This window comes from Cinclus cinclus, chromosome 3 (assembly GCF_963662255.1).
Source record: "Cinclus cinclus chromosome 3, bCinCin1.1, whole genome shotgun sequence".
NCBI lineage: Eukaryota > Metazoa > Chordata > Aves > Passeriformes > Cinclidae > Cinclus > Cinclus cinclus.
The window spans coordinates 65,864,570-65,871,125 of record NC_085048.1 but is presented as its reverse complement, the minus strand read 5'-3'; positions in this window follow the sequence as shown (position 1 = coordinate 65,871,125).

Genomic DNA, 6,556 nt, shown 5'->3' with positions numbered 1-6,556 from the left:
GCCAAGAGGTAGTGCTCACAGAAACTCTATTTATCATCACCTCTCACAGATTTTCCTGCATTATTTTCCTTAAAGGTAGCATGCTGCTAGATATCCTGAACCCTTATCTGCTTTTCCACCAGGAGAAAAATAAATCCAACTATGAAGCTTTGTGTTGGTTTTGCTGAATGCCCCGTGAACCTGACTTTGAATGCAGCTTTACTCCTGTTCCATGTACAAAATTCTGTAACCTCTGTGGTATTCAGCATGATTTGATACCAATGAAACATACTTCACAAATTTTTCCAGAGCATATGTAATAAACAATATATCTGAGTAGGTTTGTGGAGGACCTTGTCTCAGGGGATCCCAGCGTGTCTCTGCACCTCTTCTTCCATACTTACTTACATAAGGGGAAGAGAGGAGCAGCCACCACCTAATGCTCTATCATGTGGGAACCCTTAGGGAATTCTTGCAGCATTTACAATGTAGAACAGGTAGTTAAGAAAGGTAAAGATGGTCACTTGCAAACATCTATCTGAAAATATCATGGTTGGCATTTTAGTCTCTTCGTGTAGACTCAGGAGCTCAGGAACACTGTGTGATACAGGTCATAGATGAAATTTCTTGTTCAGTTTGCTGTACTGTGTGGTATCTTGCATTTGTCATTAACTTGTGAATAAAGTTCCTCAAACTCTTACATCCTGCACACAACTAGAAGCATTACAGAAACTGGGTCATGACAACACCATTTAGTCTATATGTATGTTGATCTATATAGTCAAAAATTCATAAATTCCCAGAGAGATTGAGTCTGGTATCAAGAAGAAAAGTCTTAGTGATCATAAGAGATGGTTCAGTACTTCTAGAAGTGTAGCAGTCAACACCCTTATGACCAAATTCCTGTGGTTTTGTATATTTAAATTATGAGTGGGGTCATTCCCTTCAACTGCCCCACTAACACAGTGCTGCTCAGCTTTGGGGAGGCTCTGGGCAAGAGTCCTGGGCTAAAAAGTTACCAGCACAGAGACTTGGGAGCATGACACAGAGACAGCCCAGCAGCTTAGGTCAGAACCCAGCCAGGAGATCCTATGCCCAGCACTCTGTCACTGGACACCTTTGCTGTGCTTTGCTCAGCTGTCTAGCTCTGCAGAATCTTCTGCTGTGGTCCAGAGCAGTCATGGTGGGACTCTCTGGAGCCTGTGTCAGGGTAGGATGCTGAGTGCTGCAGCAGGAGAGCTCTCTGGGGGTGTCACAGCTGTGAAGCATAGAGCAACCTGACCAGCTCTGCACCTCAGTCATGGAGCCAGGCTAAGCACCAATGTGCCCACTTGTGTGGTCCTCACTCACACCTCAGTGCCAGCCATCCCAAACAAGACTCCTGCATTCCTGCCTGTGCAAAATACTCCCACTATTATCCATGTTTTTCATCAAACCAGCCTTTCTTGGGGTAAGGTAGAGATAGCTGTGTTCAGAAAACACAGGCATAGCAAATGTAGCATGATGGTGCATAAACACAGCCTCTTAATTCTTCTGTCAGGCCCTGGTAGAAGGGGAAGGCCATTAACTGCACTAGAAAAGACCCAGTTATTCACACCGATACCCACCAGCTCCTAGACATTACCATAGTCTGTCCTCCCTGATGTTAGATCCTTTTTTACTAATGTGTCCACTTAAAACAAAAAAAAAGAACCAGAAAATCCTCAACACCAACCTCAAAACACTGCCAAGCATGAGTCCCGTGGTAAGATTCAACAAATTCCAAGCCAAGATATGCATGTTTCACATCTTAATACCAGAAGAATGTTGCATGCCTTCTGTATTCCAATGAAAGCAGGTTTTTTTCCACAACACAGAAGATTAATAAAATACTTTTCCATAGAAATAACTAAACAAAAGCTCCTGTTTGTTGGCTTCCTGTATGTGTGTCTGAAATCTTCAGTGAGTGATAGAGAAAACTCACTACGTCTGTTTGGCATTTCATAAAAAGAGGTGCTTGAAGTGTCCTTAAGTCCATGAAACACCATGGTATGTAACAGATGCGTGATCTTGTTGGTTGCCAGTAGAAGACTGCGCTTTTGTGATGTTAGAAAGAAACCCTTGCTACTTCTATCTTTTTTTTGACCAGAGTGAATTCTAAAGATGTCTGTTGAAGTTGAAAGCAAGGGGAGAAGAGAACATAATTTTTACAGTTCTTTACTCAACATGATAATTTAGGAAAGAGACTTGAGGAAAAAAAACAGACACACCTGTTTGCTTTCTATTTTTAAAAGAACTCTCTTCTTAAAACATGGTATGTATGTTCTCAACACTCAAGCTGTTGAGCATATCCCAAAGAAGGCTGGCAGGCGGGATGGGGGTGTGGGGTGCTACATGAGGGGGTGTCAGTGGAGCAGCTGAGGTGTTGTCTAGCCAGGTGGTTGGCAGCACAAGCAAGGATTGCCTCTTGGCGGGGAGAGCATCTGTGAGTGCTGGCAGAAGTAGAAACTGGATCCAGCTCCATCCCTGAAAACCTATACCCATCTCCAGAGAGAGTTCTGGCTCTACCAGCCTGATCCTTTGATATCCTAGACTGGGTCTCAACAAGCAGCATGTTCTGGTTTTGGTCAGACTTTGACAGGTGTGTTTGTGAAATGGTAAATGTATATAGCATTGGAGGAGTGGATTTACCAGAAAGCTTTGGAGATACAATCAGTGCTGCAGAAGGGAACAGAGTGAGTGTGCACCACTGATACTTCTGTGTGGAAGAAAGCTACAGTTGTCCCCCTTTTTTCTCCTTCTTACATGACAGCCTCTTGTTTTAGCAAATGTAGTGTTTAAGCAGATCACTGTATGGGCAATGCAAATAGTATGTCTTCCATACTAGTCCCACAGCTGTGTAAGTCAAAAGTCAAGCTGTTGCAGGGCATGAAGAGTGGAATGAAGTTTAGTTTCTTTAGTCCCTCTGCTCTCACTGGATTTGTACAGCTGCCAGCTACCTGGCAGATATTACCCTCCAACAGCACTACATATAGGAGAAGTAATTCCCACAGGTGATCCATCATCATCTGTTTACAAGGGCTGTCACTTCTGTGCAGTGACTTAGAGAAATGTTGGTCTGATAAATCTTCCTAAAATAAAGGATGGTAGAAATTACAGCCACCAACAGCTCAGGTCAGGCTGAAGTCAATAGTCTTGTGCTCCCTAGAGCTACAACAGTAATAAAACCAACAAGGAGTGTAGTCTTCATCCATGTTGTGACATTCATTTCCTCCCTCTTTTGAAAAACCCTCCAATTTCCACAGCACATAGTGCCAGCACCAGCTGGTGGGAACTCAACCTCTTCTCCTTTGTGCCATTGGTGAGGTTAAATGGAGGCTGGTCCCACACACCTCACAGCCACGTACTTTGTCCTAATTAGAAGGCATTATCTTTTCCTTAGTGTTGTGAACTATCCTACTTAGTCTTTCTTGCCTTCTACTACAGCACCCAAAATTATTTTTATATTGTTATAAGCATAGTCCTATTTACTGATATTTAAGTGAATTAGAAACAACATATGTATATATACACATATATATGTATTCCTAGGACCCATGATAAAGGCTCAGGTGCTGGTTCAGCATCGTGCAAAATGTGTGCTTTACAGCACCAGAGACCATCTTAAACTCCCACACACTGAAGAGGTGGTTGACATATGATAGCTTCCTTCCTAAAGGGGCAGGGGATGGTTTAGTTCTTATAGCTTAAAGGCAACAATGCATTTAGTAGCCATACAGTGATTCTTTACTGTGGATTTGACACTTAAAACCAATTTGTGATTACTTTGATGGCCTGTACTAGGTAGATAAGGCTCCATTCAATGAAAGCCTTCACCCATTTAAAAGCATAACAGCACTGACATCGATTTAATAAGTTAAACAGCTGCCAAATATTTTCTTCTCTGAAGTGGACTGCTTGAAAATATATGGGCAGTTATTCAGCAAAATAGTTTTTTATCAGCCTGCTAAGTGAGAGCACAGATCAAAACAATTCAGAATAGGATACTTATGAACACTTGCAATGCAAAGAAAATGACCTTGGGAGGCAAAGCACTGAACCTTATTATAATTACAGGCAGAGTCACACATACATAGATGAGAGAGAAAAAGTGCCACATTCCTGAAAGGGCAAAGCAGATCTGAAAGGGAAAACCTTGTAGGAGAGCATAGACAAGACAAAGAAATCCTTCAAAGAAAAACAAAAGAAAAATATAACACATTGAAAAAGAAAATAGGCAAAGAGAGCTCCACTAATGCTTGGGCAACTAGAAAGAGATCAACTGCAACAAAAGCTTATAACTAAAGCTAAAAGACCTTAAAACATGCTCACCCTCCCCAGAGCACAGTACCTGCCCTAGGCTAAGATAAGACATGGGCTTAAACATCATCACAAAGCTTACCTCAGCAAAACCAGCTCAAAGCTCCCTCCCAGCTTCTGACTGAGACCTCAGACTCCCTAGAAACAAGAACTAATTAGCAATTATCACATGAGCCATCCCCGCCTTTTTATTTTTATTTTTTTTTAATTGAGCCCAGCCCAGCTACACGTGCTGCTGTGCTTGTGGTCTCAGCTTGGCTCCTGGAATCTGCTTCAGCCTTGTCCTTGCTGCTCCACGCTCCCCTCTGCACCCAGCATGGGTTTGGCATTCCCCATGTATATTTTAGTGTCTCCAGCAGCAGGGCCCAAGCACTTCCTGCAGATAGGCCTGGTGGTTGGTGGCATTAGGTTCAGGCTGGTGGCTCCCTCAATAGCACATCCTCCTTGCGGCTGTAGCTGCAGGCTCAGCTCCTTCCATGGGAGCCATGGTGTCCTGCGGTGTCCTCACTTTTCCCTGGTGCACTAGAAAGCTGTGAGAGATCTGTCTTCTGAGATGACTTCCCATTGTAAGTTCATGAAACCACACTCAAAAAAAGTAAATAGTGTCACTTAAATTACCTACCTATGGAGACATTTCTTCCCTCCAGCAGGACTTTGTGGTTTATGTAACTTAACTGCACGGTCTCTTCTGAGAGGAGTGTTGGAGAGAAAGCCAGAGGTGGTGGGAGGAACGTGGCCCAGCTCATTAAAGAGAGAATAGTGACCTTTCCTATTAACTACCCGATGAACACGTAGCATCACTCACCTCTGCTCTTGGGGTATTTCGCACAACCTCATGTGAATTCCAGAATGTTTCAGCTGACCAGCAGTTTAAATGCATTCAGCTCATGACTAAAATAAGCTGTTCTATAGGATTGCCAGCCCAACAGACCCTATCAGGGCTGTGAAAGACAGGCTGTGTTCTTCCTGGCACTGACAGCCTCATCCATAATCCCTTCCCACCTCAGATGCCTCACAAGCACAGTGAAGGTACAGCCAAAGCGTGTGAGAGATGATTTGTGAGCCAGGTGAAGTTTAAGCACCAACAGCTAGAAAAACATTCTTTTTTTATTTTTAAGTGAGCAGATCTGAGGTTTGAGTGACTTAGAACCAATAAATGTGAATGTACTTTTTTTATAGAGTAGCATTTCAGAGTGGAGCTGGAGTTGGAGTTCTTAACCTCAGAAGCTGGGACAGAGCCATACCACATATTTTTATGTGGCTGTACAGGAAGAAAGGTTATCATGTTTTAGTTAGCTAAAAGAAGTTGAGTCTGAAAAGCTACCTTCCTGCTAAAACCTAACCTCAACTCCTTCTCATCCCCTAAGACTGTGAAGCAATTTCACATATAAAAATGTGAACTTTGAAAACACAGCTGCTTGCCCTGACTCCCTCGTTAGAGTAAAACTGAGCAAAAGCAAATCTGAAGGAATTTAAATGTTATCTTTCTTCCTATTGAACATTTCACTGGATAGTCTGTCAGAGTACTAGCTGACCTCCAGAACCAGGAGGTGCGTGTAACAGTCTGTTTGTCCCTCTTGCTCCCTGTGTGGCTGCAGACATAATTTTCAGTCATCTCCTTTGGTTCACAGGGACTGCTTAGTGATGCTGCTCTGGGAACTGCACATCTCCAACAGCAAATCCACAAATGTCTTTTATCTGAGCATAGATGCTTTCCTCCTCAGCTATTTACAGAATCCAAGAAGTGTTAATCAGGAAGTTTCAAACAGTAAAGTATTTCCAACTAAGAGCAGCTTTAACCCAAGTGGTAACTATTCCTACTTTGGAAGCATCAGCCTGCGACCTTGTTATTGAAGTAGAAACAAATACCCCACTGGCACATTTAGATCATCATTGTCATCCTCAACACTCAATGGTCTGGGATCACACCAAAATAATAAATTGTCAGAATTTACCAAGATATTGTGAGAAAAAGATTATTTAAACAGAGATCTGACTCTTGTAGTAGCCTGTTTTGGGCTAACAGATTTATGGGTTTTCTGGTGATCTTTCAAACACCATAGGGTATGGAGTTGCATAGTATCATGTTTAATTTAATAAATTTCACCTATTTTATCCTTATTTCTATATTACTCATGTGTTAGTATCGCAGTATTAGAGATAATTTGGTGTAATTGTCTTCTAGTTTTGTCTTAATTTTGAACCTGCCAAGTGACAGTAATCCAGTTGATAAGAGGAG